This window comes from Macaca fascicularis, chromosome 3 (assembly GCF_037993035.2).
Source record: "Macaca fascicularis isolate 582-1 chromosome 3, T2T-MFA8v1.1".
Lineage (NCBI taxonomy): Eukaryota > Metazoa > Chordata > Mammalia > Primates > Cercopithecidae > Macaca > Macaca fascicularis.
The window spans coordinates 90,496,563-90,515,886 of NC_088377.1; the positions used below are offsets into that span (position 1 = coordinate 90,496,563).

General features: G+C 44.4%; 1 long non-coding RNA gene across 1 annotated transcript; it reads left to right on the forward strand.

Moving 5' to 3' along the window:
• The first annotated feature begins 8,981 nt into the window (after positions 1 to 8,981).
• LOC135970168 (uncharacterized) lies at positions 8,982 to 18,813 on the forward strand. Its single transcript, XR_010585695.2, has 3 exons — positions 8,982 to 9,133; positions 15,580 to 15,662; positions 18,577 to 18,813. It is a non-coding gene; the product is annotated as an uncharacterized lncRNA (long non-coding RNA).
• Positions 18,814 to 19,324: the final 511 nt, after the last annotated feature.

The following is a 19,324-nucleotide window of genomic DNA, read 5'->3' on the forward strand; positions in this document are numbered from 1 at the left end:
TGGGGATAAAGTATTTTACGGATAAAACATGAATATAGTGCTTTATGGATACACACTTTATGTGGATTAATTTATTTAAGTCTCACTACAACCTCCCAAAGTAGGTGCCATTTTTGTCTTCATTTTACATGTAAAGAAACTGAGGCATGAGGATATTGAGTAACTTGCCCACGGTCATGAAGCAAACGAATGGTGAATTGGGAGTCCGGCCCATGGAGTCTGATCCGGAAGTTTGTCCTCTTAACCTCAAGGCTAGTGGTTCTCAAAGTGTGCCTCCTAGACCAACGTCATCATCATCACCTGGAAACTTGATAGAACCCCAAGTTATCAGGTCCCTTTAGAGACCTAAATCAGAAACTTGGGATGGAGCTGGATGCTGTGGTCTGCATGGTGCAGTCCCAGCTACTTGGGAGGCTGAGGTGGGAGGATAGCTTGAGACTAGAAGTTTGAGGCTGCAGTGCACTATGATCGCACCTGTGAATAGCCACTGTGCTCTAACCTAGGCAACATAGCCAGACCTTGTCTCAATAAAAGAAAACTAAAAAGAAAATCAAAATGGGGATCAGAGGATTCCAGGTGATTTTGCCATAGGCAAAAGTTTGACAACCACTGATTTAGATTATGCCACCACCAATGTTAAAGTATTTAAGTAAAAGTAACTGGTTCTAGACTTATCCTAGAGATCAAGAATAAACAGTATGGTAGACATAACTACACCGTCATTTATGTGACAGCCCTGGTGACTGTCAGGGATTCTCTGTTCATCATAACTGTGTTTGACTGGGATAATGACCCCTCTCTGGGGAGGAGAGCCCAAGGATAGAAAGGTGTGGGTGGTTCTGAAGAGAAGCAAAGGCACCCACCCAGGTGTCCATACTAGAAGTTGGCAGCAGGGAATAAATCCACCGTGGCTCTAAAACAGCAACATTAAAGCAAACATTAAAGCAAAGAAATTCCGGCCGGGCGCGGTGGCTCAAGCCTGTAATCCCAGCACTTTGGGAGGCCGAGATGGGCGGATCACGAGGTCAGGAGATCGAGACCCTCCTGGCTAACACTGTGAAACCCCGTCTCTACTTAAAAAAAAAAATACAAAAAACTAGCCGGGCAAGGTGGCGGGCGCCTGTAGTCCCAGCTACTCGGGAGGCTGAGGCAGGAGAATGGCGTAAACCCGGGAGGCGGAGCTTGCAGTGAGCTGAGATCCGGCCACTACGCTCCAGCCTGGGGGACAGAGCGAGACTCCGTCTCAAAAAAAATAAAAAATAAAATAAAAAATAAAAGCAAAGAAATTCCCTGGGCAGGAGGCTTGTTTTCTTCAGCAATTTGACTTCCAGGAAAAGAATGGAGGGAATTCCCCAGCAAGAGCAGGGCGTCCCATCCCAAGTGTGGCTTGGGCTTGTAGCAGTTGAGCTAAGCTGGAACAGTGTCTCCCAGCATCCCCTCCCCTGCATAGTTCCAGGCTGGCATGGCCCACAAGAGACATCTTGGGTGGAATTTGGAAGACAGAGTTGAAACAGCAGCTGTATCCCTTCTGCTCAGCTGACTGGCACAGGCTCCAGCTACCACGTGCTCACGTTGCTGCCTTTCTGTTGGCTCACCTTGTTGGTGGCAGCCCTTGGCTCACAGTTCCCCCATACTCTGCTGGAGCCTATTTCAGCTTCTCCGACAGTTGTGCCAGATGTTTAGTTCCATAGTGGAGGGCTCTAGCTTTCCCTATAGGACACCTACTTCCTTGAAATTGGAAGCTTTCTAAAAGACCTATGTGGGCTCCAATATGTCCTCTGGCTCCAGCTTTGGGCTCGCGGGTCCCAGTTTATCCTTGCTTTCCTCCACTTCATATCCATCCTCATCCTCACCCCCAGAGGACCTGCCCTGCAGATTTCAGGCCCCAGAACCAGCCATCTACAGACTGTTCAATGTTAACAAAAAGAGTCAAGTTCCATAAAATATTTGAAGAGATTTATCCTGACCCAAATGAGGGTGACCATGGCCTATGACACAGCCCTCAGGAGATCCTGAGAACATGTGCCCAAAGTGGTTGGGGCACAGCCTAGTTTTATACATTTTAGGGAGACATAAGACATCAATCAAATACGTGCAAGATGTACATTGTTTCTGTCTGGAAAGGTGGGACAATTGGAAGGAGGGGGAGTGGGGGGGGGCCCAGGTGAGAGGTAGATTTAAACATTTTCGGAATGGCAGTTGGTTGAAAGAGTTAAGTTATTAAGTTATTATCTAAAGGCCTGGAATAAATAGAAAGGAATGTCTGGGTTATGGTGATAGGGGGTTGCAGAGACCAGAGTTTTATCATGCGGATGAAACCTCCAGGTAGCAGCCTTCAGAGATAATACACTGAAAGTGTTTCTTTTTTTTTTCTTTTTGAGATAAGGTCTCACTCTATCACCTAGGCTGGAGTGTAGTGGCAAGATCTCAGCTCGCTGCAATCTCTGCCTCCCAGGCTCAAGTGATCCTCCTGCCTCTGCCTCCAGAGTAGCTGGGATTACAGGCGTGTGCCACCACACCTGGCTAATTTTTTGTATTTTTAGTAGAGATGGGGTTTCGCCATGTTGACCAGGCTGGTCTTGAACTCCTGACCTCAAGTGATCCACCCGCCTCGGCCTCGCAAAGTGCTGGGATTACAGGCATGAGCCACCATGCCTGGCTCGTAAGGTTTTCTTATCAGACTTAAGGTCTGTGTTGATGTTAATGCTTGTCAGCTTTTGCTGAAATCCAAAAAAGAGGAGGGTATAACGAGGCATGTCCAACCCTCCCTTCCCGTCATGGCCTGAACCAGTTTTTCAGGTTAACTTTGGAATGCCCTGGCTGAGAGGAGGGGTCCATTCACATGGTTGGCAGACCTTAGCATTTTATTTATTATTATTATTAATACTTTTAACTTCGTAAATTTTTTTGTTGAGATGGGGTTTTGCTATGTTGCCCAAGTTGGTCTTGAATTCCAGGGCTCAAGAAATCTACCTGCCTCAGCTTTCCAAAGTGGTGGGATGAAGGCTGAGGCAGGTGGATCACTTGAGGTCAGGAGTTTGAGACCAGCTTGGCCAACAAGGTGAAACCCTGTCTCTACTAAAAATACAAAACTTAGATGGACGTGGTGGCGCATACCTGTAATTCTAGCTACTTGGGTGGCTGAGGCAGGAGAATTGCTTGAACTCAGGAGGTGGAGGTTGCAGTTAGCCGAGATCATGCCACTGCACTCCAGCCTAGGTGACAGAGCGAGACTCCATCTCAACAACAACAACAACAACAAAAACCAAAGTGCTGACATTACAGGTGTGAGCCCCTGCCCATCCCAGAATTTTGTTTTTAGTTTACGCTAACCGGCTTCCAAAATTGTTTAGGTCCTCTCATATCTCCCTAGTATACATCACTCTGAGTGGGTTTTTCTGGATGGACCCCTGGCTGATACACTGGCACAGAGACAGGATACCCCATCTGGAGCAGACAAGGCACAAGCCAAGAGGGATCTGGGAACCAGACCTGAGGGAGGAAAAAAATGGATACTCAAGGTGTCCTGGCCAGGTAAACCCAGGGAACAGTTAAGGTGACCCAGTTTTCAGGAGAAGAAAGATCCACCAAAATGCAGTAATCTTCACTCTTTGTACCATTCTCAACACTCAGCCACAGAGTGATGATTTCCAGATTTGGTGGAGAGATGCTGGAACAAGCTTGTCTGACCTGAGTCCCAGCTCGTCTGACCTGAGTCCCAGCTCCACCCCTTATCAGCTGGCCAATCTTGGGTTACTTGCTTAACCTCTCTTTGCCTCAGTTTATTAACATGCAAAATGGAGATAATAATAGCTCTTACGTCACAGGTTGTTGAGATGGTTTGCAGGAGTTAATATTTGTAAAGTATCCAGAATAAGCCTTGGGACATAGCGAGTACTATTTACATTTCTTCTGTTTATTTGGAGATATTCACATTTACAGATGACTCAAGTTTCACTTATGTCCCTTGGAGAGTACCTCCCCCTTACTTTCCCTCCAGGATTTGCCCCAGGAATTCCCCTTTTGCCTCCCCCACAAGCATTCTCCTTCTCATCTCCTCTCTCTCTCCTACCCAAAGCCCTGTAACCACCCAGCAGGTTCACTTTGCCTGCTGCCTAGACAGAGCCAATTTATCAAGACAGGAGAACTGCAATGGAGAAAGAGTAATTCGTGCAGAGCCGGCTGTGCAGGAGACCAGAGTTTTATTATTACTCAAATTAGACTCCCTGAGCATTTGGAGAATTTTTAAAGATAATTTGGGGGGTGGGGGCTCAGGAAGTGTGGAGTGCTGATTGGCCAGTTTGGAGACAGAATCACAGGAAGTCGTAGTGAGGTTTTCTTGCTGTCTTCTGTTCCTGGGTGGGATGACAGAACTGGTTGAGCCAGATTACCCTTCTGGGTGGTGTCAGCTGATCCATCCAGTGCAGGGTCTGCAAAATATCTCAAGCCCTGATCTTCGGTTTTACAATAGTGAGGTTATCCCCAGAGGCAATTTGGGGAGGTTCAGACTTACAGCCAGAGGCTGCGTGACCCCTAAACCATAATTTCTAATCTTGTAGCTAATTTGTTAGTCCTACAGAGATAGACTGGTCCCCAGGCAAGAAGTGGGTCTTTTTGGGGAAAGGGCTGTTATCAATTCTGTTTCAGAGTCAAATTCAAACTGTAAACTAAATTCCTTCCCAAGGTTAGTTCAGCCTATGCCCAGGAGTGAACAAGGACAGCTTAAAGGTTAGAAGCAAGATGGAGTTGGTTAGGTCTCATCTGTTTCACTGTCATAATTTCCTCTGTAATTTTTGCAAAGGCAGTTTCAACCCTGCTCTCAGCCCTTATGGAATCTTTTGAGCAGCATGCCAGCCCTCTCCTGGATCTTCTCTGCCCTGACCTCACCTTACAAAAACCAGTTATCAGCATCTAAAATCCAAGATCAAATTATCCTGTGAGGTTTCAGCGGTCATGGCAGTGGACATGGCCGAGGCAGTGATTGCAGCCTTTTCTTGCCCTTATCTCTCTCTCTTTTTTTCTTTTCTTTCTTTTTTTTGACAGTCTTGCTGTCACCCTGACTGGAGTGCAGTGGCATAATCTTGACTCACTGCAACCTCCGCCTTCCAGATTCAAGTGATTCTCAGCCTCCCAAGTAGCTGGGATTACAGGCGTGCACCACCATGCCTGGCTAATTTTTTTGTTTTTAGTAGAGATGAAGTTTCGCCATGTTGGCCTGGCTGGTCTCGAATTCCTGACCTCAGGTGATCCACCTGCCTCGGCCTCCCAAAGTGTTGGGATTACAGGCGTGAGCCACCGCACCTGGCCATGTCTCTTACTTATTGAACATCTGCTGTATATCATGCAGTTCACTGGGCACATAACATATAATAATGCTTCATTCAGTCTTCCCCACAGCCTGTTGGGCAATACCGTCTTTGTTTCACAGGAGAGGCAGTTGAAGCTGAGAGAGGTTGGTAGCTGCCCCAGATCACACAGCCAAAGAGCCATGGGGTCACATTAGGAAACCAGGTCTCTATGGGCTGCACAACCTCAGCCAGCACTTTCCATTACAAAACCTGCCCTTGGGTTTCCTAGTCACTGTCAGAAAATCTCAAAAAGGATGTGCACTGCTTTAGAGACAGGGAAGAAGGGTGGGGAGCTAGGTGAGACTTAGTTCTTTAGGGGCTAAAGAGAAGCAGAGGAGCATGAGAAGTGTCTAGGAGAATGCCCACAACTGGCTCACTTCCATCCCTTCATCTTCCCTCATGCCCTGTTTTGATGTTAGGCAAATGCCACCAAGTTCTAACAGTGCAATACGTATTGTCCAGGGCAGCAGAAGGGCAGGTGGTTGCTCCATGTTCCTAAGCCCGACTGTGCCTTCCCATTCGAGCTGGACTTCCCCTCTGGATTGCGGTTTTCAGAACCTTCTCGACCAGTGTGGAAAAACCATAGAAACCACACGGAAGGTAATTTGAGTGAGTACTTTTCTCAGTTCTTCCAAGGATGTTGCATCACATGCTGCAGTTCCCTGCAGGATGCATAAGAGTGGAGTTAATTCATTACAGAATATGCCCTAGGACAACAGGACTGAATTCTCTCAGAAAGAAAGGTGTTTTTTTTTTGTTAAATAAACAGAAAGATTAGTAAAACATATGCTATAACAACCCCCTATATACACACATACGTCATCCATCTTCAACAATTAATAACAACTTGTCCATTTTGTTTCATCTATCCACTCCCTCCAGTACTTTTCGGGGGGGTGTTGGGGATGAGTATTTTATTTTGTTTCTTTCTTTAGATAGTCTTGCTGTCACCCAGGCTGGAGTGCAGTGGTGTGATCTTGGCTCACTGCAACTTCTACCTCCCAGGTTCAAGCGATTCTTTGCCTCAGCCTCCCAAGTGGCTGGGACTACAGGCGTGTGCCACTGCCCCTGGCTGATTTATTTATTTACTTATTTATTTTATTTACTTATTTAGATTTTTAGTAGAGACAGAGGTTTTACCATGTTGGCGAGGGTGGTCTCAAACTCCTGGCCTCAAATGATCCACCTGCCTTGGCCTCCCAAAGTGCTGGACTACAGGCGTGAGCCAACGTGTCTGGCTAGGATGAGCATTTTAAAGCAAGCTCCAGACGTCATGAAATTTCACCCACAAATACTTCAGTATGCAAATTTCACTGGTAAAAACCTTTTATTCTGCTTTTTTTTTTCCTTTTTTTTTTTAAATTATTTTTTGTGTTTTTTTTATTGACATCTCACCATGTTGCCCAGGCTGGTCTCAAACTCCTGGGCTCAAGCAATCCTCCCACTTCAGCCTCCCAAAGTGCTGGAATTACAGGCATGAGCCACTGCGCCTGGCCAAACCCTTTAAAAATATGATCTCTATGCCATTATCACACAACAATGTAATAACGCTGCACATTGCACCAACAAATATAATTAGTAACATCTAAAACAATAATATTAATAAGATTTATAATAAATTAATAACATCCACTACCCAAACCATATTCAAATTTCATTGATTATCTCAAAAAATGGCCTTTTTTATAGGATCCAGACAAAACCTACACATTGATTTAGTTCTCATGGCTGTTAAGTCTTCGAGCAAATCTTTAATCTCTATAAACCCCAGTTTCTTCATCTGTAAAATGAGAATAATTAATATCCAGCTCTTGGAGTGTGTTGGTTTCCTTGGGCTGCCTTAACAAGTTCCACAAATTCAGTGGCTTAAAACAACAGAAATTTATTCTCTGGCAGTCTTGGAGGCCAGAAGTCCAAAATCAAGGCATCAGCAGGGCCATACTCTTTGAAGCCTCTAGGGAAGCATCCTGTCTCACCTTTTCCAGCTCCTGGTGGCTGCTGGTCATCCTTGGTGTTTCTTGGCTTGTACATACATCACTCAAGTCCTCACCTATTATAAGGACAGTCACCTTAGAGCGCACCCTAATCCAGTGTGTCCTCATCTTAACGTAATTATATCTGCAGAAACCTTATTTCCAAATAAGGTTACATTCACAGGCACTAAGGGTTAGGACTTGAACAGATTTTTTAGGGAGTCATAGTTGAACCTATCACACATGATATTTGTATGGGGAAAATACAATACTGCTGTGGCAAGTAAGAATCACTTAATAAAAATGGTGGTAATGTTCAGTATTACTACTATAAGAATAGATGACCACAGCTCAACTTCAATTAGAACAGTTGAGGAATATGATGTGACAAAAGCAAATGGAGGCAAGGCAACTGTAGGAAACAGAAAGTTGTAGAGAGAACCTGGCATTTTCCAACATCAATTAGAGGCCTATGAGGAAAGGGAATTTGGCTTGGAGTCATAAGTTTATTTCTCTCTCTCTCTCTCTTCTTAGAGATAGGATCTCACTATGTTGTCCGGGCTAGAGTGCAATGCCTATTCACAGTCACGATCCCACTACTGATCAGCACAGGAGTTTTGACCTGTTCAGTTTCTGCCTGGACTGGTTCACCCATCCTTAGGCAACCTGGTGGTCCCCTCCTCCCAGGAGGTCACCATATTGATGCTGAACTTAGTGCGGACACCTAATTGCCATCATGCGCTACAGTCCAGGACTTCTTGGGCTCAAGTGATCCTCCCACCTCTGGAGTAGCTGGGACTACAGGCATGCACTGCTGTGCCCTACAGGAGTCAAAAGTTTAAGTGCTGCAACTTCCTCATGGGGAAGCTGTTTAACCAGAAAGACTAGATCTCAGAGCTATTTATTTATTTATTTATTTATTTATTTATTTACCTTTTCTGTTCTCTTAGATGGCTAGATCAGAAAATCCCTGTATTCCTTGCCAGCTCTATTTTTCTGTGATTCATTCATTACCTGTTTCAAATTACCCCAATTTGGTCAGAAGAAACTCAGAATTTTGAAATGTTAGAGGGTTTTGCAAATGGAAAGTTGAATTGGAAGAGCAATCAAGATATCTTTGTAGGCCAGGCATGGTGGCTCGCACCTGTAATCCCAGCACTTTGGGAGGCCAAGGCAGGAGGATTACCTGAGGTCAGGAGTTCGAGAGCAACCTGACCAACATGGAGAAACCCTGTCTCTACTAAAAATACAAAATTAGCTGAGCTTGGTGGCACACGCCTGTAATCCCAGCTACTCGGGAGGCTGAGGCAGGAGAATCGCTTGAACCCAGGAGGTAGAATTATAATTTGTGACAGAACTTCCTGCATATGTATTAGGTTGTGCAAAGGTTTTTGCGCTTTTTGCCATTAAAATGGTAAACCCGCCATTACTTTTGCACCAACCTAATAGAATTGAAGAACAAATCCAGACCTTCAGTCTTCATTTGTGCAATTCTAGTTCTGTGTGTTTGTTTTCCATAAGGAGAATACATAGTAGTCATTAAATGCTGTTCACTAAATATTTGCAGCTCTTTACCTTTGGGGCACCTGGTAGGATTTGGGTTATGTAGCTCTTTTTGGGTCAATGAAATTTGAGCAGGAATGACATGTGACCCTTCCAGGTGGAAAGCAGTGTGTAATTCACCATCTTCACCTTCCCAACGTCCTGATGATCAAGGAAGCCACTGCTGAGAGGACACCGCTGCCAGCCTGGGCCCTGAGTGGTGGCAGCAGCAAAGATGGCCCACAGCCCCACCTTGGACATGTAGCAAAAGTAAGAAATAAATGTGATCGCTGCAATTTGGGGGTTGGTTGTTACTGTGGCATAGGCCATTCTATCCTGGCTGACACAGTATTTTTTTTTAATACTGAAAAAGAAGCTGGGCCAGGCACAGTGACTCGTGCCTGTAATCCCAACACTTTGGGAGGCCAGGATAGGGGGACTGCTTGAGGCCAGGAGTTCGAAACCAGCCTGGGTGACACAGTGAGATGTTGTCTCAACAAAAAATAAAAAATATTAGCCAGGCTCTAGGCATGGTGCCTCATGCCTGTAATCTCAGCACTTTGGGAGTCTGAGGCAGGCGGATCATGAAGTCAGGAGTTCGAGAGCAGCCTGACCAACATGGTGAAACCCTGTCTCTTCTAAGAATACAAAAATTAGCCGGACATGGTGGCACATGCCTGTAATCCCAGCTACTAAGGAAGCTGAGGCAAGAGAATCACTTGAACCCGGGAGGCAGAGGTTCAGTGAGCCGAGATTGCACCACTGCATTCCAGCCTGGGCGACAGAGTGAGACTCCATCTCAAAAAAAAAAATTAGCTAGGCACAGTGGCACATGTCTATAGTCCCAGCTACTTGGGAGACTGAGGTGAGAGGATTACTTGAGCTCTGGAGGTGGAGGCTGCAGCGTGCTGTGATAGAGACACTGCACTCCAGCCTAGGTGACAGAGCAGACCCTGTCTAAGAAATAAATAAATAAAAATAAAAGAGAGGTTTCAAAAAAGTCAATTCTCTAGCAAACCAGGGCATTTCTACACTTTAGGAGCAAAGGGATTGTGATTTTTGGATAGCAATTTAATTTCCCTTGCTTAACTTTGTAATTATCTCACATGCTCCCTGAAGCCTTAAAGTCAGATCTCTGCCTACCCTTCATTCACATCCCCAAACCACTTAGAGCAGAAACCAAGTTCCCACCTGCCCTGGCCTTCCAAAGTGCTGAGATTACAGGGGTGAGCCATCACTCTTGGCCCCCAGCTTTCTTTTCTTTTTTTGTTTTATTTTTTTGAGATAGAATTTTGCTCTTGTTGTCCAGACTGGAGTACAATGGATCAATCTTGGCTCACCGCAACCTCTACCTCCCCAGTTCAAGCGATTCTCCTGCCTCAGCCTCCCGAGTAGCTGGGATTACAGGCACGCACCACCACGCCTGACTAATTTTGTATTTTTAGTAGAGACAGATTTTCTCCGTGTTGGTCAGGCTGGTCTTGAACTCCCGACCTCAGGTGATCCGCCCGCCTCGGTCACCCAAAGTGCTGGGATTACAGACGTGAGCCACTGCACACCAGCTTTTTTTTTTTTTTTTTTTTTTAAGATGAAGTCTCGCTCTGTCACCAGGCTGGAGTGCAGTGGCACGATCTTGGCTCGCTACAATCTCCGCCTCCCGGGTTCAAGCAATTCCCCTGCCTCAGCCTCCCTAGTAGCGGGGACTACAGGCACCTCGCCACCATGCCCGGCTAACTTCTTGTGTTTTAGTAGAGACAGAGTTTCACCATGTTGGCCAGGATGATCTCGATCTCCTGACCTCATGACCCGCCCGCCTCAGTCTCCCAAAGTGCTGAGATTACAGGCCTAAGCCACCACGCTCAGTCCCCACAACTTTCTTTAGGAGTCAACCAAACTTACACCAGGCTGTGTGAAAAGTCACAGCTTTGTCTAGTTTAGACACAAATCCAGGCAGAGGTTCTGGTTACGACAAAACACAACATCTGTCCTCCTCCTCCTTCTTGCCTCATTCATTCAATGATATTTATTGACTGCTACTGTGTGCCAGGCCTTGTGCAAGGCCCTGGAGAAAGGGCCCTTAAAAGCCACAGATCCTGCCTCCAGGACTGACTGGCCACCTGTGCCCTTCCCTGATCCCTGCCCCTGCCTCCTGCACTCCTACCCAGACCTCATTATTTTCCTATCAATCTTCTTCTTCTTCTTCTTCTTCTTCTTCTTCTTCTTCTTCTTCTTCTTCTTCTTCTTCTTCTTCTTCTTCTTCTTCTTCTTCTTCTTCTTCTTCTTCTTCCTCCTCCTCCTCCTCCTCCTCCTCCTCCTCCTCCTCCTCCTCCTCCTCCTCCTCCTCCTCCTTCTTCTTTCTTTTTTTTTTAGATGGGAGTCTTGGTCTGTTACCCGCACTGGAGTGCAGTGGCAAGATCTCAGCTCACTGCAACCTCCACCTTCCGGGCTCAAGCCATCCTCCCACCTCAGCTTCCTGAGTTGCTGGGATCACAGGCGTGTGCTACCACACCTAGCTAATGTTTGTATTTTTGGTGAAGATGGGGTTTCACCATGTTGCCCAGGCTGGTCTGAAACTCCTGACTTCAAGTGATCTGCCTGCCTCACCCTCCTAAAGTGCTGGGATTACAGGCGTGAGCTACCATGCCCAGCTCCCAACTTTCTTTAGGAGTCAATTGAGCTCAAACCAGAAACTTCTGTTGCCAGATTATTAAATCTTAGGGTCTTTAGACAACTTCTGCATAGTACAATGCTTCTCAAACTGGTTTCTGTAATGATATTCTTGGGCAGCTAAGAGTCTTCAGGTTGGGAAAACACTATCTCAAGGAATTAAACATAATCTATAAAACTTTTGGCTATGTATTATTACTAAATATATAACATACCTTTATAACATAAAATAATTCAACCAAAGTAAAAATCACAAATGCAGGGTAATTGTGTTATTTTGGCATTAGGTGCAATATTTGTTAAAATGAGGTCAACAGATCCCAGGGCACAGGGAGTGGGGTGGGTTCTCTGGACATATTTTTGGGAGACGTGCATTCTCCAGTTTAAGAAGCACCAACACGGGTAGTAGATCCCAAAGCTGGCTTTATATTGGTTTGCTTGTCTTTCTTTCTTTCTTTCTTTTCTCTTTCTTTCTTTCTTTCTCTTTTTCTTTCTTTCTTTCTTTCTTTCTTTCTTTTTTTCTTTCTTTCTTTCTTTCCTTTCTTTCCTTCCTTCCTTCTTTCTTTCTTCCTTTCTTTCTTTTTCTTTTCTTTCTTTCTTTCTTTCCTTTCTTTCCTTCCTTCCTTCTTTCTTTCTTCCTTTCTTTCTTTTTCTTTTCTTTCTTTCTTTCTTTCTTTCTTTCTTTCTTTCTTTCTTTCTTTCTTTCTTTCTTTCCTTTCTTTCTTTCTTTTTCTTTCTTTCTTTCTTTCTTCTCGTCTTTTTTTTTTTTGAGACAGGGTCTCATTATGTTGCCCAGGCTGGTCTTGAGCTCCTGAGCTCAAGTGATCTGCCTGCCCTGTCCTCCCAAAGTGCTGGGTTTACAAAAATGAGCCACTGCGCCTGGCCTGATTTTCTCCTAAGATTTCTACATAAATATGTCTTAGAGTTTTGTTTATTTATTTGCAGAAATTTGCATAAGTCTTAAAGTTAAAAAAAATTTCCCCCCAGGATTTATACATTTTTCATTTACTTTCGTGATGTATTTGTTTACTCTAGCTGTTCTCCAGCCAAGCGATGTAAGTTGTTCAGTCTGTCTTACGGCAAGTACTTTTGTCCACGTAACTCTTTTATCTACACTTACAGTAAAATACACATAACAAAATGTACCATCTTAATCATTTTTAAATTTGCAATTCAGTGGCATTAGGTTCATTAACATCACCATCACCACCATCCCCCCTCAGAATTCTTTTTTCTTGCAAAACGGAGACTCTGTAACCTACTAAACACTAATTCCCCATTCTCTCCTCTCTCCAACCCCCTGGCAACCACTTTTCTACTTTTTGTCTCTGGGAATTTGGCTACTGTAGGTACCTCATGTAAGTAGACTCATATCATATTTATCATTTTGTGATTGATTTATTTCACTTAACAGAATATCCTTAAAGTTCATCTTTGTAGCTTGTGTCAGAATTTCCTTCCTTTTTAAAATATTTTATTTTTTTATTTTTTTGATATGGAGTCTCACTCTGTTGCCCAGGTCAGAGTGCAGTGGCACAATCTCAGCTCACTGCAACTTCAGTCTCTGGGGATCAAGCAATTCTCCTGCCTCAGCCTCCCAAGTAGCTGGGATTACAGGTGCATGCCACCACACCAGCTAATTTTTGTATTTTTAGTAGAGATGGAGTTTCACGATGTTGGCCAGATTGGCCTTGAACTCCTTACCTCAGGTGATCCACCCACCTTGGCCTCCCAAAGTGCTGGGATTACGGGCATGAGCCACCGCACCCGGCTGGCTTTGCCCATTTTTCAATCAGGTTGTTTTTGTTGTTATTGTTGTTATTAAATTGCCCAAGTAACTCTTGGTGGTTGTGTTCCTCTAATTTCTGCCCTTCTCTTCCTTTCTTTAATTCTTTATATTTTGTCACCAAGTGTGTAGCTTCTTAGACCTCTGTTGGGTAGTTTCAGTATTCATTTAGGAGTAAAAACAAACAACAACAACAAAAAAAAAAATGGAAGAAAGAAAGCAAAATAAATGTAGTTGCTTCCAGCTGGAATCTAGTAAAATATGTATTTCACAACCAAGTCTTGTAAGAAAGGATAATGTGACTCATATAAGCTGGAAAGTTTAGGAGATTTAAAGCTTAAAGTAGTGCTCAGACAAAGTCATGTGGGTCCACCTCTTAGCTCTGTTTCTTCTGGTTTCACTCTATCCTGAGACAGCCTTTTCCAGGGTGGTTTTAAGATGGCTACCAACAGCTACTTTCTTCTTTGTCCTCCCTGTCCCTCTTTCTCCTCCTCCTCTTCCTTCTCTACTTCCTACTTTCCCCTTTTCTTCTTCAGCAAACTTTATTTTGGCATTGTGAGAGGAAAATATCTTGGGCCTCCAAACACTAAGCTAAAGGAAAAAAGCAGCTGGGAACTGCTTAGAGCAAACCTGCCTCCCACTCTATTCAGTTATCCCTCTGTTCACTGAGATAGATGCATATCTGATTGCCTCCTTCGGAAAGGCTAATCAGAAACTCGGAAGAATGCAACTGTTTGTCTCTCACTTACCTGTGACCTGGAAGCCCCCTCCTGCTTCAGGTCTTCTGCCTTCACTTCGAGTTGTCCAGCCTTTCCAGAATGAACTAATGTACTTCTTACATGTATTGATTGATGTCTCATGTCTCCCTAAAATGTATAAAACCAACCTGTGCCACAAACACTTTGGGCACATGTTGTCAGGACTTCTTGAGACTGTGTCATGGGTGAACATCCTTGACCTTGACAAAGTAAGCTTTCTTTCTTTCCTTTTTTTTTTTTGGAGACAAGAGTTCCGCTCTGTTGCCCAAGTTGGAGTGCAGTGGTGTGATCTCAGCTCACTGCAACCTCTGCCTCCTGGGTTCAGGCAATTCTCCTGCCTCAGCCTCCCGAGTAGCTGTGATGACAGAAGTGTGCCACCATGTCCAGCTAATTTTTGTATTTTTAGTAGAGACAGGGTTTCATCATCTTGGCTAGACTGGTCTTGAACTCCTGACCTCGTGATCCACCCGCCTCAGCCTCCCAAAGTGCCCAGAAGGGGTTTCTGAGTGGAGATACCTCAACCTTTGACAAGCTTTAAATCAAAGTTAGCATGAGCTAACTTTATGGCTCAAACCAATAGGATAATTTGCTGAGGTCTGAAAGCACCCCCTCCAGAGAATCCCTGATCTCCCTTTTTTTTTTTTTTTTTTTTTTTTTTTTGAGTTTTACTTGCTTCCAATACAAGGAAGGCAAGTTTTTCCTGCTTCCATGATGATGGAAGGCAGGTAACTCCTTTACGGAGTTTGGGTTTGATTCCAGCAGGGAAGATGAGTTTTTTTCCCCTGCTTCTAGGATAGTAGATAGCAGTCCTATCTACTATCCCACCCCTAGGTAAGTAACTGAATTGGGGTTTGTCTTGGCTAAAGATTAACAACCAGCTGGCGTTAATTTCTCCTTACACCTACAGCACTCACGTTGGAAACAAGTTTCAGTGCCGCCAAAGAAATAGCACTCGAACAGAAATTTTCTCAGCAAGGCAAATTTATTTCTGCAGAAGGGTGCAGCTTGCACCAGTCATGATCACAAGAGTACACCGAGTGGGGTAGGGTGTAGGGGTTCAGTCAAGATGGTGGGAAAAATTGTAAAATAAACACAAATCTTCTTGGAAAGCTGGAAGGTTTTTGCAAAAGCCTCAGGATAGAGTTATGGCTGAAGGCAGCCTAATCCTCCTTGAGCTATAGCAAGGGTAATTAACATAGGAATGTAGAGGAGTCTATCTAAATAGCTTGTTTACTCATGTGGTCCTAAGACTAACCTTTGACCATCTGCAGGTACATGATTGCTCTCCACTCGGGGGAGGGGGGGATCGGTGACGGTAATTACCTTCTAGTGGTGTTTACTTGAGACTTTTGTCATTTAATGTGTGCCAAATAAATGCCAGGAGGGCCAGGGAGTAGGGGCCATGGTTGCAAGTCTTTACAACACTCTCTCAGGAGTTTGTAAATGGCCTGGACTCTCAGCATAATATCTGTGTCAGTGTATTTATTCATCTGTTGTTGGGTCAGGGTCTGCAGGATGGACCCCCGTAGCTGGTGCCCTGTGTGAGGATCACTACAAAGGAAGCACGAAGGACCCCCTGAAAATGAAGGTAAAAAAGGACCACATGGTTACTGAATAATCAGTAAGTCATTGGTGCCCACTCAGGATTTCCAAGTTCAGGGGGATTGTTCAGGCTGAGGTTTCATCATGGGACAATAGTTATCAGCTCAGCAGAAACAGTATATAAAAGTATTGAAACAGCTGCTTAAAGCTAGCAGAGCCTTGGTTTTGCAGGCTCAATTAAGGGACCTAATGCAAACTGTTGAATCCCAAACCCATGGTTCACTAGAAAAGGCACGCTAGACATAGAGCTCTGGGAACAAGTGGGGAGAAATCTTAAACAAAATTATGCACAAGGGCAACGGGTCTCAGTAATAGCTCTAACACTATGGGCTTTAATTAAGGCAACCCTGGCTCCATTATACACAGAAGAGCCTAAAAAGGGGAAGGAGAAAGAAATGTCACCTGCCTTACCGCCTCCTCTTCCCTCGGCCCTGATATCACTGGGCCAAAACAACAAAGAAGAAACAGAGGTTTTACCTAAGCCTCCTCCTCCTCCAATAGATAGGAAAAAGGACAGGAGATACACCACAGCTATGAGACCCTGTCTCAGGCAGGCAGCATTAGAAGGGGAGCACTTAGCCTGCCTGGTAATGCAAGATCAGCAAGGCAATCAAGTATACAAACCCATTTCTTTTAACGCTTATAAAAAAGTTCAGAAAAGGCATTAGAAGCCAGAGCTGCATGGCCAAGCAAGTGGTAGGCAAAAGGGAAAGCTCAGTGGTGGGGAAGCTCGTGGACCTGGAGCCAGCAAGTGCTCCCAGGAACTTGGCTTGCATGGGGGCAGCGACAGGAAGCCAGGCCCAGCGCGCTGGGGCTGGCCTGCTAGGGAGGGGCAGGAAGTGTGCACAGGAAGATCCGCCTGGCTGACAGCAGCTGCCTGGTGGTGGGGGGAAGGAGTGGCACACACAGAAAAAGTGGCATGGAGAGAAGTGGCACAAAAAACAGCAGCACCTAAGCAAATGCAAAGCGGCTGTCACCCTGGGGCCTGCCTGCTCAGCTCTCTGGCTCTGCGGGCCACCCAGAGCAAAATTTCATGTGTTCCTTGTATGCAAGCGACATCCCAAAGTATAATTCCCTGCTAAAATTTAAGTACAATTTAAGAATTTGAAAGACCCCTTTTCTAATAATAACCACTGCTGTTATCACTCTCTTACCCCTGACATGGCTCTCTCAAAATCCAATGTAAGTAGAGCAGTAAAGTTTAAAGGGAAAGAAATTACAAATTCTAATAATAAACTGCAAAATCTGTTCTCTGTCTTAAAGGGCAATCCAGCCCTGGATTCTCCCAGATATTTAACCCCTGCAGTAAAAAGTGAAATCAAGGACATAGAGCAAGCCATCTCTCAGAGGCAGCTAGATCGCATTGATCCATGGTATTCAATTCAATTGTTTATTTTTCCCACTAAACACTCCCCTACAGGGTTAATAGGACAGATGGCCCCCAGGCTTCGCTTCCTAGAATGAGTTTTTTGCTCACATACCAGAACTAAAACACTATCTCCCTATATTCAATTAATTACTAAAGTCATCTATTCAGGTCACAAACAATGCAATCCGTTGTTAGGTTATGACCCTGTTGTCATCAGGATTTCTTTAAGTAAAAAGCAATTTGAAGCAGTATTGCCAGTATCTATTGATCTGCAAATAGTTTTCTCTGATTACACAGGATAAACACAGTATGTCCTCCCTGCTGATAAACTCCTTCATTTCTTATCTCATACTCCAGTAATCTTGCCCACAAAAATAGTTCACTCCCCCATATCTAATGCTTTAACACTGTTTACTGATGGTTGTGGTAAACATGGAAAAGCAGCAGTCTGGTGGAGACCACATAATTCAATCACTTGATCTGGGTTTACTAGCATTCAGAGAGCTGAGACTGGGGTCCTGATATTGGCCTTGGAAACTTTTTCCACTCAGCCCATCAATATTGTGAGTGACTTGGCTTACTCTGTTTATTTATTGCAGAACCTTGAAACAGCCCTAATTGAGCCCACTCTTGAGCCCACCCTATGTGCTCTTTTTTTCTGACTTGAGCAATTGCTAGATCAACATACACATCCTATTTTTATCACACACATTTGAGCCCACAGCTCTCTATCTGGCCCATTGGCTTATAGAAATGGAAAAGCAGACCTTCAGGTTATGACATCACTGCTTAACCAAGCGACCCAATTGCATCAATTTTTCCACAAAAATTGGAGAAACTTATCTAAGCAATTTCAGCTTACACAGAGACTGGCTAAAGAAATTATCCTACAGTGCCCAGATTGCCAGCTCACAGGCACATCCCCTCCTTCCACAGGTGTTAACCCTAGAGGACTAGAACCTAATCAGTTATGGCAAACAGATGTTACACACATTCCTGAATTTGGAAAACTTAGATATGTACATGTATTCATTGATACCAACACTCATCTAATTAGTGCACACACCCTTCCTGGAGAATCAACCCGATATGTCATTAAACATCTTCTTTTAACTTTTGCATTTATGAGGCAGTCCTCAAAAATTAAAACTGATAACAGTCCAGCTTATGCCAGCTCACAATTTCAACAATTTTGTCACATGTAGAATATCTATCATTACACAGGCATCCCACATAACCCCCAAAGACAAGCCATAGTAGAACGTGCCCACTCCACCCTTAAAAATGTGCTCAAAAAACAGAAAAGGGTGAGTATGGGTAAAGACCCTGCAACACTATTGGCACAAGCCTTATTTACCCTACATTTTCTAAATTTAGATGACAAATTTCAATCAGCTGTAGAAAAGCACTTCGCTAAAACCTCTCGAGGCATAAAACCTGTAGTTTTATGGAAAGATGTGAACAGTAATATATGGTGTAGTCCAAGTAAATTAGTAAAGTAGAGGATATGCTTGTGTTCACACCTCCTTAGATCCTCTTTAGATTCCAGCATGATGCATCAAACCATACCATGGTGTGTCCGGAATTGGTGGGTTCTTGGTCTCACTGACTTCAAGAATGAAGCCACGGACCCCCGCAGTGAGTGTTACAGTTCTTAAAGATGGTGTGTCCAGAGTTGGTTCCTTCAGACATTCAGATGTTTCTGGAGCTTCTTCCTTCTGGTGGGTTCGTGGTCTCGCTGACAGGAGTGAAGCTGTAGACCTTCGCGGTGAGTGTTACAGCTCTTAAAGGCAGCACGTCTGGAGTTGTTTGTTCTTCCCGGTGGGTTTGTGGTCTTGCTGGCTTCAGGAGTGAAGCTGCAGACCTTCACGATGAGTGTTACAGCTCATAAAGGCAGCATGGACACAAAGAGTGAGCAGCAGCAAGATTTATTGCAAAGAGCAAAAGAACAAAGCTTCCACAGTGTGGAAGGGGACCTGAGCGGGTTGCCACTGCTGGCTCGGGCAGCCTGCTTTTATTTCCTTATCTGACCCCACCCACATTCTGCTGATTGGTCCATTTTACAGAGAGCTGATTGGTCTGTTTTACAGAGAGCTGATTGGTCCCTTTTGACAGAGTGCTGATTGGTGCTTTTACAAACCTTTAGCTAGACACATAGTGCTAGACAGAAAAGTTCTCCAAGTCCCCACTAGGTTAGCTAGATACAGAGTACCGATTGGTGTATTTACAAACCGTGAGCTAGATACAGACTACTGATTGGTGTATTTACAAACCTTGAG